The sequence below is a fragment of the Schistocerca gregaria genome, chromosome X, assembly GCF_023897955.1.
Source record: "Schistocerca gregaria isolate iqSchGreg1 chromosome X, iqSchGreg1.2, whole genome shotgun sequence".
Classification (NCBI taxonomy): Eukaryota; Metazoa; Arthropoda; class Insecta; order Orthoptera; family Acrididae; genus Schistocerca; species Schistocerca gregaria.
Window position 1 is genome coordinate 868,829,684 of NC_064931.1, and position 17,028 is coordinate 868,846,711.

The 17,028-nt window shown below is 42.3% G+C and overlaps 1 non-coding gene across 1 annotated transcript; it reads left to right on the forward strand.

Moving 5' to 3' along the window:
• Positions 1–796: 796 nt before the first annotated feature.
• LOC126300036 (U6 spliceosomal RNA) lies at positions 797–903 on the forward strand. The gene has a single exon (XR_007552858.1). It is a non-coding gene; the product is annotated as a U6 spliceosomal RNA (small nuclear RNA).
• Positions 904–17,028: the final 16,125 nt, after the last annotated feature.

The window sequence follows — 17,028 nt, forward strand, 5'->3', positions numbered from 1 at the left end:
GCAGACAAATCTTCTTCATCGACACTAAGCACAGTCCTCGACACAGCATCGACATGGGATTCGCAGTTACACAGTTGGCCTGTACCACGCGCTGGGGCTACCTCTTTTGCTCCACGCGATTAGAAACGAGCCCCGGCTTGCCGAGCGGCCCGTGTGTCCACGCAAACTCCAAACTTAGAATATTTTCGTGGCACCAGATCTCGCCCGTTACCTCACACAGTGACGACGAAGTAATTCTTGTCAGAGTTTGTAATCCGAATACGGAATGCCTATTTGTTAACACACTCGTTGCTGTACGTCATAAGCTACAATAATTTAATAGTCAGACTGGTTTTGGGCCATCATCAGTTGCATCTGATATAGAGTGTAAATAATGTATGCATATCGGTACCTGCAACATATTGACATTTGTATACGCAACAGTAGAAAGATAAGATTGCTTACATATTATGCAAGTCCATATCAAACGAAATGTGTGTCAACTGTGATACCTTCGCATTGTCAGAATCGTCGTGGATCTACAAAACTTATAAGCCCGAGAATGTTTAAAATCTCATTGAAACCCTGTCAATATCATCATGATAGAATTCAACATCTCTCCCACCTCACAGCAAACAAGTCATTCAAACATACCACAACAGTCAACTACTAAATGGCCTTACTTCTTTGTGCCAATGGACACTACTACCAGAGAATGAAAACTCGGAGATAGTAGACAGACCAAAAAGTCAATATTACAAGTCTCTCGTTATCTCTGAGATCATATCTATATACATTTGTACACATATCTACACCTGTACTCGCTTCGGCGGTACATATACTAAAATTGGAACGATACAGAGAAGATTAGCATGGCCCCTGCGCAAGGATGACACGCAAAATCGTGAAGCGTTCCACATTTTTTCCTCCCCCCATGAACCATGGACCTTGCCGTTGGTGGGGAGGCTTGCGTGCCTCAGCGATACAGATGGCCGTACCGTAGGTGCAACCACAACGGAAGGGTATCTGTTGAGAGGCCAGACAAACGTGTGGTTCCTGAAGAGGGGCAGCAGCCTTTTCAGTAGTTGCAGGGGCAACAGTCAGGATGATTGACTGATATGGCCTTGCAACATTAACCAAAACGGCCTTGCTGTGCTGGTACTGCGAACGGCTGAAAGCAAGGGGAAACTACAGCCGTAATTTTTCCCGAGGACATGCAGGTTTACTGTATGATTAAATGATGATGGTATCCTCTTGGGTAAAATATTCCGGAGGTAAAATAGTCCCCCATTCGGATCTCCGGGCGGGGACTACTCAGGAGGATGTCGTTATCAGGAGAAAGAAAACTGGCGTTCTACGGATCGGAGCGTGGAATGTCAGATCCCTTAATCGGGCAGGTAGGTTAGAAAATTTAAAAAGGGAAATGGATAGGTTAAAGTTAGATATAGTGGGAATTAGTGAAGTTCGGTGGCAGGAGGAACAAGACTTCTGGTCAGGTGACTACAGGGTTATAAACACAAAATCAAATAGGGGTAATGCAGGAGTAGGTTTAATAATGAATAGGAAAACAGGAATGCGGGTAAGCTACTACAATCAGCATAGTGAACGCATTATTGTGGCCAAGATAGATACGAAGCCCACACCTACTACAGTAGTACAAGTTTATATGCCAACTAGATCTGCAGATGATGAAGAAATTGAAGAAATGTACGATGAAATAAAAGAAATTATTCAGATAGTGAAGGGAGACGAAAATTTAATAGTAATGGGTGACTGGAATTCGAGTGTAGGAAAAGGGAGAGAAGGAAACATAGTAGGTGAATATTGATTGGGGCTAAGAAATGAAAGAGGAAGCCGCCTAGTAGAATTTTGCACAGAGCACAACTTAATCATAGCTAACACTTGGTTTAAGAATCATGAAAGAAGGTTGTATACGTGGAAGAACCCTGGAGATACTAAAAGGTATCAGATAGATTATATAATGGTAAGACAGAGATTTAGGAACCAGGTTTTAAGTTGTAAGACATTTCCAGGGGCAGATGTGAACTCTGACCACAATCTATTGGTTATGACCTGTAGATTAAAACTGAAGAAACTGCAAAAATGTGGGAAATTAAGGAGATGGGACCTGGATAAACTGAAAGAACCAGAGGTTGTACAGAGTTTCAGAGAGAGCATAAGGGAACAATTGACAGGAATAGGGGAAAGAAATACAGTAGAAGAAGAATGGGTAGCTCTGAGGGATATAGTAGTGAAGGCAGCAGAGGATAAAGTAGCTACAAAGACGAGGGCTGCTAGAAATCCTTGGGTAACAGAAGAAATATTGAATTTAATTGATGAAAGGAGAAAATATAAAAATGCAGTAAATGAAGCAGGCAAAAAGGAATACAAACGTCTCAAAAATGAGATCGACAGGAAGTGCAAAATGGCTAAACAGGGATGGCTAGAGGACACATGTAAGGATGTAGAAGCTTATCTCACTAGGGGTAAGATAGATACTGCCTACAGGAAAATTAAAGAGACCTTTGGAGAGAAGAGAACCACGTGTATGAATATCAAGAGCTCAGATGGCAGCCCAGTTCTAAGCAAAGAAGGGAAGGCAGAAAGGTGGAAGGAGTATATAGAAGGTTTATACAAGGGCGATGTACTTGAGGACTATATTATAGAAATAGAAGAGGATGTAGATGAAGACGAAATGGGAGATACAATACTGCGTGAAGAGTTTGACAGAGCACTGAAAGACCTGAGTCGAAACAAGGCCCCCGGAGTAGACAACATTCCATTAGAACTACTGACGGCCTTGGGAGAACCAGTCATGACAAAACTCTACCAGCTGGTGAGCAAGATGTATGAGACAGGCGAAATACCTTCAGACTTCAAGAAGAATATAATAATTCCAATCCCAAAGAAAGCAGGTGCTGACAGATGTGCAAATTACCGAACTATCAGTTTAATAAGCCACGGCTGCAAAATACTAACGCGAATTCTTTACAGACGAATGGAAAAACTGGTAGATGCAGACCTCGCGGAGGATCAGTTTGGATTCCGTCGAAATGTTGGAACACGTGAGGCAATACTGACCTTACGACTTATCTTAGAAGAAAGATTAAGAAAAGGCAAACCTACGTGTCTAGCATTTGTAGACTTAGAGAAAGCTTTTGACAATGTTGACTGGAATACTCTTTTTCAAATTCTAAAGGTGTCAGGGGTAAAATACAGGGAGCGAAAGGCTACTTATAATTTGTACAGAAACCAGATGGCAGTAATAAGAGTCGAGGGGCATGAAAGGGAAGCAGTGGTTGGGAAAGGAGTGAGACAGGGTTGTAGCCTCTCCCCGATGTTATTCAATCTGTATATTGAGCAAGCAGTAAAGGAAACAAAAGAAAAATTTGGAGTAGGTATTAAAATTCATGGAGACGAAGTAAAAACTTTGAGGTTCGCCGATGACATTGTAATTCTGTCAGAGACGGCAAAGGACTTGGAAGAGCAGTTGAACGGAATGGACAGTGTCTTGAAAGGAGGATATAAGATGAACATTAACAAAAGCAAAACGAGGATAATGGAATGTAGTCAAATTAAATCGGGTGATGCTGAGGGAATTAGATTAGGAAATGAGACACTTCAAGTAGTAAAGGAGTTTTGCTATTTAGGAAGTAAAATAACTGATGATGGTCGAAGTAGAGAGGATATAAAATGTAGACTGGCAATGGCAAGGAAAGCGTTTCTGAAGAAGAGAAATTTGTTAACATCGAATATAGATTTATGTATCAGGAAGTCGTTTCTGAAAGTATCTGTTTGGAGTGTAGCCATGTATGGAAGTGAAACATGGACGATAACTAGTTTGGACAAGGAGAGAATAGAAGCTTTCGAAATGTGGTGCTACACAAGAATACTGAAGATAAGGTGGATAGATCACGTAACTAATGAGGAGGTATTGAATAGGATTGGGGAGAAGAGAAGTTTGTGGCACAACTTGACTAGAAGAAGGGATCGGTTGGTAGGACATGTTTTGAGGCATCAAGGGATCACAAATTTAGCATTGGAGGGCAGCGTGGAGGGTAAAAATCGTAGAGGGAGACCGAGAGATGAGTACACTAAGTAGATTCAGAAGGATGTATGTTGCAGTAGGTACTGGGAGATGAAGCAGCTTGCACAGGATAGAGTAGCATGGAGAGCTGCATCAAACCAGTCTCAGGACTGAAGACAACAACAACAACAACAGAATTCAACATCTCTCCCACCTCACAGCAAACAAGTCATTCAAACATACCACAACAGTCAACTACTAAATGGCCTTACTTCCTTGTGCCAATGGACATTACTACCAGAGAATGAAAACTCGGAGATAGTAGACAGACCAAAAAGTCAATATTACAAGTCTCTCGTTATCTCTGAGATCATATCTATATACATTTGTACACATATCTACACCTCTATATAATACCAATACCAAGCTTTTAAATTAGCTTATAAAGACAGAACCTATAAAGTATACAATGTGAATCACCTAAAACGTGCACCGCAAATACTGCGGAATAGGAAAGTGCAATTGATATGCGGTTTTCACAAAATGGATTTGTAGTCAGAGGCTCGTATTGTTCGCCAATAAGTGGATGATCGTGCCGTTTAGGACGCCAGACTTTATGCACTCTCCACTGCTAGTGCTGCGCTACAATCCTGCAACAAACACCACTGACATTTTAATTTCTCCCACTTTTAGTTTGTTAATATCAATTCCACTTAAAAAAATGTGTTTGCAAGAAAAATACACTTTTTAAGTATTATTACAATCTGTTGATTGGCTACCAATGCGAGCTCCTGAATACCAATCCATTCTAATCTAATCTAATCTGTGAAAAACACACATCGATAGCATGTTCCATTTACTCAACATTTGCGGTGCAAATTTTTGGATGATTCACCTTTTATTTTGGTGGAATATACACGTCCTACTGATATTAATGTGACTACCGTTCATGTTCGACATCAATGTGATAAAACCACCCGTAGTCGGCAGTTATCAGCACTAACAGTGGAATGTGTATGAAGTGTTTTGGGACACGCGGTGAACAATGCAGTCGTTGGCGTAATGCGAAAACGAAGCGTTTTATCTCTCGTCATAAAGAGCATCATCAATGGATTTTGGGCGTGGCTAAGTTTGTAGACTGTTCTCGTTCCGCCGTGGTTAATGTATACCGTGGCAACATGTCACTTTCATAATTCGAACTGTGGTGAACTATGGGCCGTAGATTCGTATGGGCGAATTGGCGTGCAGATGAGCCGAGGTGCTAACAACTCTGGCTCGTTAACGACTACTGGTTGAAAGCTCCTGCGTATGCTCTTCCGCAGCTGGTTCACGTGGCTCTGAGCACTATGGGACTTAACGTCTGAGGTCATCAACGTACAACTACTTAAACCTAACTAAGGAAATCACACACATCCACGCCCGAGGCAGGATTCGAATCTGTGAGCGTAGCGGTCGCGCGGTTCCACACTGAAGCACCTAGAACCGCTCGGCCACAAAGGCCGGCCATCCGTAGATGGCATCTGCTTCACGTACCCAAGCTGATTGCAGTTCATCGGCGACGAAGGTCGGAATTTGAAAGCGAGTACAGCAACTGGACGTCCAGTGGCGCCAGGTGGCTACTTTGGGTGAGTCACGTTTAATGCTCCATTAGACATGGCGTATACAGGCGTGAAAAGTCTGAAAGCAAACACCGTACAATAATAGTCGGAAGTGTCCAGGCCAGAGGGCAATCCCTGGGTGAGCTTGTCTTTCTGGAAGGCACAATGAATCCAGATGAGAGTACGTGCATCGTTCGAAGAGCACCAGGATGATTTTACAGTATTTCTTGACCACCAAATTCCCGGATATAAACCTGTTGCTGGACACGTACAAAGGCACGAAATGGATCCTTATTTTATACCCTTCGTTTGAATAACTCGTAGACACAGAGCGCCACAACATTCGAGCATGCCGTTCAATAGTTTTAAACCACTGGCCCTGTCAGGCTATTGTAAGGCAAAAGGAGTTTGGCGTGGAGGTTGCTAGAGGTTTTTTCCAAAATGAAGATTTCATTCTAATTCTCATGTTCATCAGTTTTAACGCCTGCAGTATTCCAACTGTACTCCGGGTAAAGTGATTCTTCCTCTTCTTCCTCTGGTGCTTTGTCCACCGTGGTTAATTTAAAAGGTAGACAGATGCCCTTCCTGTCGACACCACCTTGCTCACCGAGACAGAGGGTGCGTACACCAACTGTCTGCCTGCAGTGTCAGTCTTGCGAAAATGGGTGAACGTTTCCTCAATGTTTGCGAATCGCATAACTGGTGTGGGTCTTGGGTACCAGTCTGGTATTCACCTAGTGGGATGTGGAGGATCGTCTAAAAGCCAATCCAGACTGGTCAGCAGATCGACCCTCAACGTTAATCCGCCAGGAGGATTCGACATAGGGCCCGAGCTACTCCTCGTCACGGAAATGGTGCATTAATACGCATCGTCCGGGACAGGCCACAGGGTAGTTATTTGTTCTGTTAACGTGCATCGAAATAGCACATAAAATGGAGACTGTAGTTTTGTAATTTCTGAAATATGAGTAGTGGACTTAACTTCTCTTTTTCTTCAAACAGTTATAGATAACCGTATGGCAACGAATTGCAGCCTAATCCTAACACAAAGAGTTATCTGACATGAAATCTCAGAATACAGAGTTTTGTTAAGAAGCTAAGTCAGACAGAGCGACAAACCTTTGGTGAACGAAAACAAATATCGATGGCTTGTGCCCCGCCCTTTTCATGTTTTTCTTGTATTTCAATGTACTTCGAACTATATTTTTGTCATAATAAACAAAAACAAGTTTGTAGTCTAATTACAGTAACACCGAAGGATACAAATATGAAGCTGAAATGAATCTGCTTATTTACAGATCTGTTCCGTAAAAATGAAAAATCTGGACATTAGAAAGAAATATGAGCATCGGGGAGCTTTCTGGAAGCCATCATTTCCAAATCCATAATGAAGTTTCTAATTGTGTTTCTCAATAATGACACAGATACTGAATTCCGTGAACAATCAACATATAGTGTTTTCGTTTTACACGACATCTGCCTCTCTCATAGTGTAATCCAACTAACATTAATACAATCGGTAGTGAGGAATCATAAACTTTAACGTAAATTCCAAATATCGGTGGAGCCTAGCGTTCTTCATTTGTTTTTCTGCGTCATGAATCATACCTATCGAATATCTTTACTGGTGACTACTTGTAATCTGTCTATATGTTAACTTCGTGAAAAGATATTAATGGGCTCTATACGTCTGAAATCGAAAAAATATCTGAGCAGTGTAAGAGTGTTTATGATACCGCGACAAAGTGATTTGTAGATGATTCACTTCTAATTCAAGTGAATTACAGTTCATCATCATAACCGTACAACGAAAGTACATCGTCCAGTCATGTTAATGTGACAATCTTTCTAAAACTTGAATAACCAGATTTTGCAGCGTTGACTGCTGTAAGACGTGCAGGGAGAAAGTCAGTGAGGTTCTGAAAAGTATTGACAGGAATGTGGAGCCATAACAACTATATTATCGTGGTCAGCTGCCATAGATTTCTCGTTTGAGTATTCATTGCACGGATAGCCCGGTCGAGGTGGTCTCATAGATTCTCGATTGGGTTTCAATTCTGGGAGTTTAGTCACAGGAGTATGGCAAACTCATCTCGGTGCTCTTCGGACCATGCACGTACACTGCACGCTGTGTGACACGTTGCAGTGCCCTGTTGGTAGATGCCACAGTGCCGAGGAAAATCAAACTTCGTATAGGGGTGGAAATGGTCCCTAACGACACAGGCACTCTTGTGTTGGCCTACTGTACCTTCCAGAATGACGAGATTACCCAGAAAATAGCACAAAATCATTTCCCACACCAGAGCGCTCCATCCTCCGACTTGGACTCCTTCGTCGAATGTTGCAAGGTGTTTGACTTCAGTCCGATGGAGGTTAAAACGCCATTCATCTGAAAATGCCGTCTGTCTTCACTCCAGTTGCTGTACTGGCGGGCAAATACCGGCCTTTGTGACGATGAACAGCAGTCAGCTTGGGTGCCTGAACAAGGTGCCTACTGTGGAGGACCATATGCAGTAACGTTGAGGAGACAGTTGTTAGCACCTCCACTCATGTGGACGGTGAGTGGCTCATTTCGGCCGTACACGCCTCTGCTAGCGTCGTTCAGCCCTGTCATCTACGGCCGTACACGCCTCTGCTAGCGTCGTTCAGCTGTCATCTATGGCCCGTCTTGCACCACAGTGGCCTCGGCGCTGACTTTGGTTAGCGGCATTGTGCTATGCACGATGTACTTTAACCACGGCGGCACGCGTACTTTTTTCAAAATTAGTCTTTTCGGAAATTCTTTCACCTTTGATCCGAAAGTAGGTCTTGATGCCCTTCTGGTCATCAGATAAATCGTTCCGTTTCTGCATTTCTGCCCTTTTTCTCCAGTCCTCCCCCCCCCCCACCCCACCCCCACCCCCTTCCCTTAGGCATGCTTCATGTACCGTTCACTGCTAGTGTTACCACTTGCCGTTTGTCAGTGGTTATTGCACGGAGGCGTCGAACATGGGATGTGATCACATAAATGTGGCTGGACCGTGCATATTGTAATAAAACATGGTTATCGACACGATCGTATCCAAATTGTCACGAATCGGTATACTACATACAAGTAGCACTACGGGAGTACCACAGAGGTGCAGATATGTAGGAGTGTGAGTAGGGGCATAACGAAATTCCGTTTAAAAAACTGCTGTGCCATATTTCGGTGAATGAAACTGTTTATTCGCAATAAACCAAAAACTCTCTCGGAAGTAGCTATAAAACGCAAATATTAATAAGTGTGCTACTCTGGAATATCCTAAGTTCGTCAGCTTTAGATCTACTGGATCTGAATTAACGTAGGGGACAGAGTTCGTGTGGCAGTGATCTTCAGATTTCCTTATAGAATTTTGATCGGATGACTTGTAACCCGAGGTAAACATCTTTCATCCAATGAGATTAGAACCAAAAACTAACACAACCTTCGTTTTAAAGTGTGAACACACCACTGATGTAGCAAAAAATACAGCAGTCATTGCCCCACCGTTGACAGACAGATAATTCGCAGGCTGATTGATAATGTGAGCTGCAGTTACTGCATAGAACGACAGTCCTAAAGGCAAACACATAAATTTGTTAACTCAGCGGCACACTGTAAGACAAGGAAAAAATCAAGTAAGTATAGTAAGATAATTCTGAGCCATCCCACGAAGTAAGTGGACGATCGTGAAGGCGCCGAGGGTATTCTGCGACGCTGCCACGTCTACTGCAGGAAGAATACATTCCCACAGCCAAGCAGTTAGTTTAAGGTGCACTGCTTCACACTTCAGAAAAGTCGTGCCGCTGAAATACCAAGCGAATAGATCTACACTTCTGTAACTAGCTGTCGTACTTTGATTTCTGTCTGTATCGAGTACACCATAAATTGAGAACCAGTAGAATTATTACGGTGTCCCTCCTCTTCATTATCTGCCGAAATTCTATTTGGTTTTCGGGTTCCGTACTTCAATCGGTAAAAACTTAACCATTATAGGATCATTTCATTGCACGTCCTGCTGTCTGTCTGTTAAGACCCCTTTTTCTCAGTAATGGGTTGAGACATGAGGTTGAAATTTACGTCAAATGCTAATGTCTATGGTCCTTTGAAGGAGTAAATAATTTAAGCGTTTAAGTCAATGCAGTCGAAAGGTACAGCCATAAATGCCACATTTTTTTATACTAGCAAATTCACTAATCGAAACATACACATGGACTACGTGTATGCAAGTCTGACTGGGCGGTCTAGCCTTAAAGTGTGTGCGTGGAAATTGTGAAGTAGCGGGATCGAATCTCGTTCGGATCACAGATTTTTCAGTCTACATTTAAAACTATCCTTCAGTTCTTAATGATGCGAGGAGTCGCCAGAAATATCAAGTGGTGCGGATTCCACGTTAAACTGTAGGATCCCTTTCCCTGCTTGGATAAGTGTGGTAGATTAAACATGCAAGTGGCCGAAATGGAATTCAATAGCGAGACTTGCACCGCGCCATTGAGCCACACAAAGTTATTATTATTATTATTATTATTATTATTATTATTATTATTATTATTATTATTATTATTATTATCTGCATACGTAATTAAGTTTTCACGGAAGACTAAGAGTGCGAATTCTCCTGGCACTTGTGTGGTTCTTCTGTTTTAAGCATGCTGCTAGCAGTGAATCTCATATGCTATATGCTGTTAGGTTACTTATTTCCAGCATCATCAGTGGTTTTAGTGGAAACATTAGGCGGAAAAGCACTTTGATTTTTTGATTGTTACAAACTAGAAACTAGTTTGTCTTAGGAAAGATATTATCGGCGTTAGTTGAATGGGCTTGTCAGTCTGCAGTACTTACAACACAGAGAAACCAAAATAATAGTGAGAGGTTCACAAAGCTGTGTATAAAGTTCTGCCTAACGGTAAGCAGTTGGCAGATATTTCTCGTAATTCAATTGCTGTTGGCTTCATGCTCACAAAGCCTCTAGGCTATTACAATATTCGTTTGAGATTTTATCAAGGTGAAGCTGTTCGAACAGATTGTAATATTCTAAATGTCCCTGAAAGGGACTCACTTGCTGATGCTAATTTTAATTTCATTTCGCCTTCTCAATTCGCACGGACAGCTCTGACTGCTGTGTTACCTGCCTCGTGAATGTAACGGAAACAGTGTTACAATGGCTTAAATGTAGGACTCATTGGGAACATATATACCCACGTCAACGCGTCAACGGCATCAAGCACACGATATTGCAGTGCCTGTGGTTTTAAGAGGAACGATGTAATGCTCCTTTGGACATGCAAGCATGTTCGAAGGAACATCTCATCGTTCTTAACAACATCGGCACTGCAATATCGAATTCATCCAATGTTGCTAGGAGCGACTTTTAATTAAAAGATCCTCTCCTGTACAAGATTACATAACGTATGTACGAGTACAGATTGTGTTGCAGGAACGACGAGATATGGAAGTTTAAGCCAATTCCTTTTTCGTGCACGGATAGCCAAAGCTGTTAAAGCTACCACTCGCGTAAGACGTGAACTCCAGGTTCGAGTCACTTTACGACACAAATTTTCATTTTGGGTACTCCCTTACACATCTGATTGTTGTTCGTAAATACCACAAACACATTTCATGAAAAGCAAATATTCTACTGTGACGGTATCAACGAACTGTTCTCCCGTTGGGAGACTTTGTTGAGAAAAAATATGTAGAAATGAAAAATAAAGATGAGGAATGCCAATAACATTTGTTTCATTTAAAAACATGAAGAGTTTCCACATAAAAAAATTTCAGAGACATTTCTTCTCAATATACACTCGTAGAAAGATTTGCAGAGGGTTTAGGATCGTTACAGGGATAGGCACTTCACCTTTAACATAAATGAATGTATTGCATTGCACGTAAGTGGGAGAAAATATCTATTACTTGACTCATTGGCAGCTGTAGTGCCAGTAAACGGTAGAGGTCGGTCCAGACGTTACCGCAGAAGACGTGGGTGGCGGCGCCCTGCCGTTTCGACTCGCCTCGCGTATCGGAGCCGCCAGTGCAGCGCTCTGCCTCTCGTCAGCGCGTATTCATCGTACGCAGTGCAACCTCGCCTGCAGCAAAGGCGATGGAATATTACAAGGGAACACCGGACCGGGAATTCAAAAGACCATCTCAGATGAAATAATTAATGAAGAAATGTATGATTCCTGCTGGTTTGCTAGCAGATGCCCCACACGGCATTTCTTCTCTAAACCACCTACGAACCCATAGAATGCACCAAGAAGACTAGCGCACATCCTGAAAAACAAGAATTAGCCACGTTTCCCTTCTGCGCCATTATACGAGCAGATGGGACCAAATTTGACGTCATAGTCCATCCCTTTGCCAGTAACAGAGATGTCAAAGACTGTTACAGCAGCGGTCGGCCAGCTTGCATCAGGAGGGAATCCGAGACTTTAGTGACGCCCTTCCCTAACGAATCAGAGTGTGCATCCAGGCCAGAGGGGATGCCATGTCAAAGTGACAAGTGGGATGATACCGCCAAGTACAATTTTAAGTGGGCTCCAGTTTGTAATCACTGCAATAACGTCACGTAGCCTCTGAGCCCGTGAAATTTCCATCTCCTCTCCGCTTTTTTGTCAGACAGTATAACCGTAAGAAGAGATATGCCATGCCGATATTCACTGGAACAATCGTGAAGAAACGTAATTTATCTGAGAGTAGGTAATGAAACCATCTTTCAGACGATTCTTTATTGTCAGCCTTCAGGCTGGCACCCTTATTTGGCAAGTGTGGCTCAACTCGTAGCACGCTACTTTTCTAGACAGGGGGATGCAATCCACGCGGCGAATTAATGACCGTCGGACTGATGCGGCCCGCAGCATGGGTGTGCGAAGTTGTACAGTGGGGGCCATTACTGAATGGCTTAATATTAGAAAAATTTAATTTTTTGTATTTCAATTGATGTTCGCCAGTTCCTTCTGCCTGGTTGCTAGTTTCAGCTCGTAAGTCACGTTGCATTATACCATCAGCACTTTAACTCACGTGTAGCCGACGAAGTAACGCTACCGAACTGCGCGTTTACAATGTGGCTGTCCAATAGGGAGCTTCGAAGGCGGTCACGTGGGGGTGGAGCCGCGGCCAGCTGCCGGGAGCGGACACGTCGTCCGTTCTCTTCCAAGCCGGCTAGACGTTCTCCTCTTCTGCCCTCTTGGGCAGCAGCCCGTTCAGTCTCGACTGCTTCTCTAAGCCTGCTATCAACCACTTTTTACTGAAATAAACCATCATGTCTATCATAAAATGTTTAACTTCATCATCTCAACGGGTGCCTACTGCTTTCTCTTCCTCTCAATCCTGACACATTCATAATATTCAGTTCTCGTTTAGGTAAATGCTGGCGAGCCCCGATTTTTGCCTCAGGAAATGCGTTATGCAAACAGTTAAAATTTGACAACACACAGAACAGAGTTTATACGATTCACGGGGTAATGGTGCAGCGGATGTCCTTCCCTCTTGTTGATTGGCAGCTGTGATGACGAACACGACATCCGGCCAGTAAGTTATAATAAATTCGCTGTTATCATGGAAACGGTGGAGTAGGTATTACTGTTTAAACAATGGAAAGAAATTGCCTTGGCTATTTTGCAGGTATCAATGATAGAGAAGATCTGAAGAAGTGCAGTTACTTTCGTCATCGGTTTGTTTAGTGTGCCCTACGGAGGCTCATCTGTTTCCAGTTGCAGACCCTACATGACAGCCTTTGTGTATCATGGAGATGCAGTGTGATTCGGAGTCCATATTTAACTTCAGGTCTGCCTGCAACTGGGTGAGTAAGCTCATTTGAAGAACTAAAGAATGCAAAGACATACCACTCCAACACGACCACTCCTACTAAAGAACAGCGGTGTTCTAAAGGACTTCCTCGCTGATGACAAATTCACCACTACATGCCTTTCTTGCAAGGGCGGTAAATACCTTTTCCTGAACGACTTTCACTTCTTTTGCTACAACTTACATTAGTTAACACAATACCCTGCAACCTTTTTACGGAGTAACACAACTGACTGAAAGACCAACGGTTATTTCCTGCAGGACAATGCAAGGGCATACGCCGCCAAAACCGTAGGTCTTATATCGTTATATATATATATATATATATATATATATATATATATATATATATATATATATATATATACGATGTCTCTTCTTTCGAAATGCCGCGAGTAACGAGGGTAATGGGGAAGGCGCTCTGCATTAGTAGTGCCTGGGTAACCAGAGAATTTGAGTCTGACGGGAGAGGTGCTAGGATAGTCCACGCACCAGAAATGACCTGTGCGTTCGGATGGCTCAGTCGTCAGAGTATCTCCCTGGTAAGCAGGAGACCCGTATTCGAATCCCGGTCCGAGACAAATTTTCATCTTTCCCCATTAGTCAATGACCGGTAGCAGCCAGTGTCTGTAATTCCTTATTGTCTTAGTCTGAACGTTCTTTGATAAAACGTCTGCCAGGTACTGTTTCTTTGTCGTTCTACAATGGAACAACGTGCAGAAAAACTAACAATTAAATCTTTCAGTGTAAGCTGCGATTTATTTCATTTTGTTACGATAATCATTTCTCCCTATGTAGATTTTCCGAGAACTGAAAACTAACGAATTGGCGTCAACAAAATATTTTCTCATTTAGAGGAGAAACTTCGTGACTGAAATTTCTTCAAAGATCTGGTTCAAATGGCTGTGAACACCATGGGACTTAACAAATGGTTCAAACGGCTCTGAGCACTATGGGACTTAACTTATGAGGTCATCAGTCCCCTAGAACTTAGAACTACTTAAACCTAGCTAACCGAAGGACATCACACACATCCATGCCCGAGGCAGGATTCGAACCTGCGACCGTAGCAGTCGTGTGGTTCCGGATTGTAGCGCCTAGAACCGCTCGGCCGGCTACAAAAGATCTCACCGCAGCGAAAAAAGCGAGTGTTTTAATCACTGCCATCCCCACACGCGTTTTATATTTGTGATACTCTCTACCCTGTTTACCGATAATACAAAAGGAGCTGCCCTTCTTTGGACATTTTCTGTCAAACTTATGTGGTAAGGATCCCATGTAGCACAGCAATACTTTAACAAAGGTGGGACAAGCGTAGTGTAGGCAGTACCTTCAGTAGACCTATTGCACCTTCTAAGTGTTTTGCTGATAAAATGCTGTCTTTGGTTTGCCCTCCTCACAACATTATCTATGTAATGGTTCCAATTTAAGTTGCTCTTAATTGTTATTCCTACGTATTGAATTGAACTGACAGCCTTTAGATTTGTGACATTTATTGTGTAACCGAAATTTAACTGATTTCTTTTAGTACTCACTTGGATCATCTCAGACATTTCATTATTTAGAGCCAATTGCCAGTTTTCGCTCCATAAAAATATATTTAAACATGTACCACGAGAAACGTGCTGTGCTTCATCAGAAAATAGGGAGAATTTCAAAATCATTTTCTACGTCATTCACAGCTTCCAATATCCAGTTGCTCTCTCGATGAGAAACATAGAAGTAGATATCCTCGGTGTAACAAAGCACTTAATAAAGGCAAGGCCTCCGGTCCAAATTGTATACCAGTCAGATTCCTGTCAGAGTATGCTGATAAAATAGCTCCACATTTAACAATTATATAAAACCACTCGCTCACAGAAAGATCCGTACCGAAAGACTGCAAAATTGCTCAAGTCACACCAATACCCAAAAAGGAAAGTAGGAGTAATCCGTTGAATTACAGGCCTATATCACTTACGTCGATTTGCAGCAAGGTTTAGGAACATATACTGTATTCGAACATAATGAAGTACCTGGAAGGAAACGATTTATTGACACAGTCAGCACAGATTCAGAAAATATCTTTTTGTTAAACAAAACTATCTCTTTATACTCATGAAGTAATGAGTGCTATCGCAGAGGATGTCAAAATGATTCCATATTTTTAGATTTCCAGAAGGCTTTCGACGCTGTTCTTCACAAGCGTCTTCTAACCAAACTGCGAGCCTACGGAGTATCGCCTCAGTTGTGCGACTAATTTCGTGATTTCATGTCATAAATGTCAAAGTTCGTAGTAATAGACGGAAACTCATGGAGTAAAACAGAAGTAATATCCGGCGTTCGCCAAGGAAGTGTTATAGGCCCTCTATTGTTCCTGATCTATATTAACGACATAGGAGACAATCTGAGTAGCCGTCCTAGATTGTTTGCAGATGATGCTGTCATTTACCGTCTTGTAAAGTCATCAGATGATCAAAACGACTTGCAAAATCATTTACATAAGATATCTTATGGTGTGAAAAGTGGCAATTGGCGCTGAATAAGGAAAAGTGTGAAGTTATTCACATGAGTACTAAAATAAATCAGCTAAATTTCGATTACGCGGTTGTTGTTGTCTTCAGTCCTGAGACTGGTTTGATGCAGCTCTCCATGCTACTCTATCCTGTGCAAGCTGCTTCATCTCCCAGTACCTACTGCAACCTACATCCTTCTGAATCTGTTTAGTGTATTCATCTCTTGGTCTCCCTCTACGATTTTTACCCTCCACGCTGCCCTCCAATGCTAAATTTGTGATCCCTTGATGCCGCAGAATATGTCCTACCAACCGATCCCTTCCTCTAGTTAAGTTGTTCCACAAACTTCACTTCTCCCCAATCCTATTCAATACCTCCTCATTAGTTATATGATCTACCCATCTAATCTTCAGCATTCTTCTGTAGCACCACATTTCGAAAGCTTCTATTCTCTTCTTGTCCAAACTAGTTATCGTCCATGTTTCACTTATATACATGGCTACGCTCCATACAAATACTTTCAGAAACGTCTCCTGACACTTAAATCAATACACGATGTTAACAAATTTCTCTTCTTCAGAAACGCTTTCCTTGCCGTTGCCAGTCTACATTTTATATCCTCTCTACTTCGACCATCATCAGTTATTTTACTTCCTAAATAGCAAAACTCCTTTACTACTTGAAGTGTCTCATTTCCTAATCTAATTCCCTCAGCATCACCCGATTTAATTTGACTACATTCCATTATCCTCGTTTTGCTTTTGTTGATGTTCATCTTATATCCTCCTTTCAAGACACTGTCCCTTCCGTTCAACTGCTCTTCCAAGTCCTTTGCCGTCTCTGACAGAATTACAATGTCATCGGCGAACCTCAAAGTTTTTACTTCGTCTCCATGAATTTTAATACCTACTCCAAATTTTTCTTTTGTTTCCTTTACTGCTTGCTCAATATACAGATTGAATAACATCGGGGAGAGGCTACAACCCTGTCTCACTCCTTTCCCAACCACTGCTTCCCTTTCATGCCCCTCGACTTTTATGACTGCCATCTGGTTTCTGTACAAATTGTAAATAGCCTTTCGCTCCCTTTTTTTTACCCCTGACACCTTTAGAATTTGAAAAA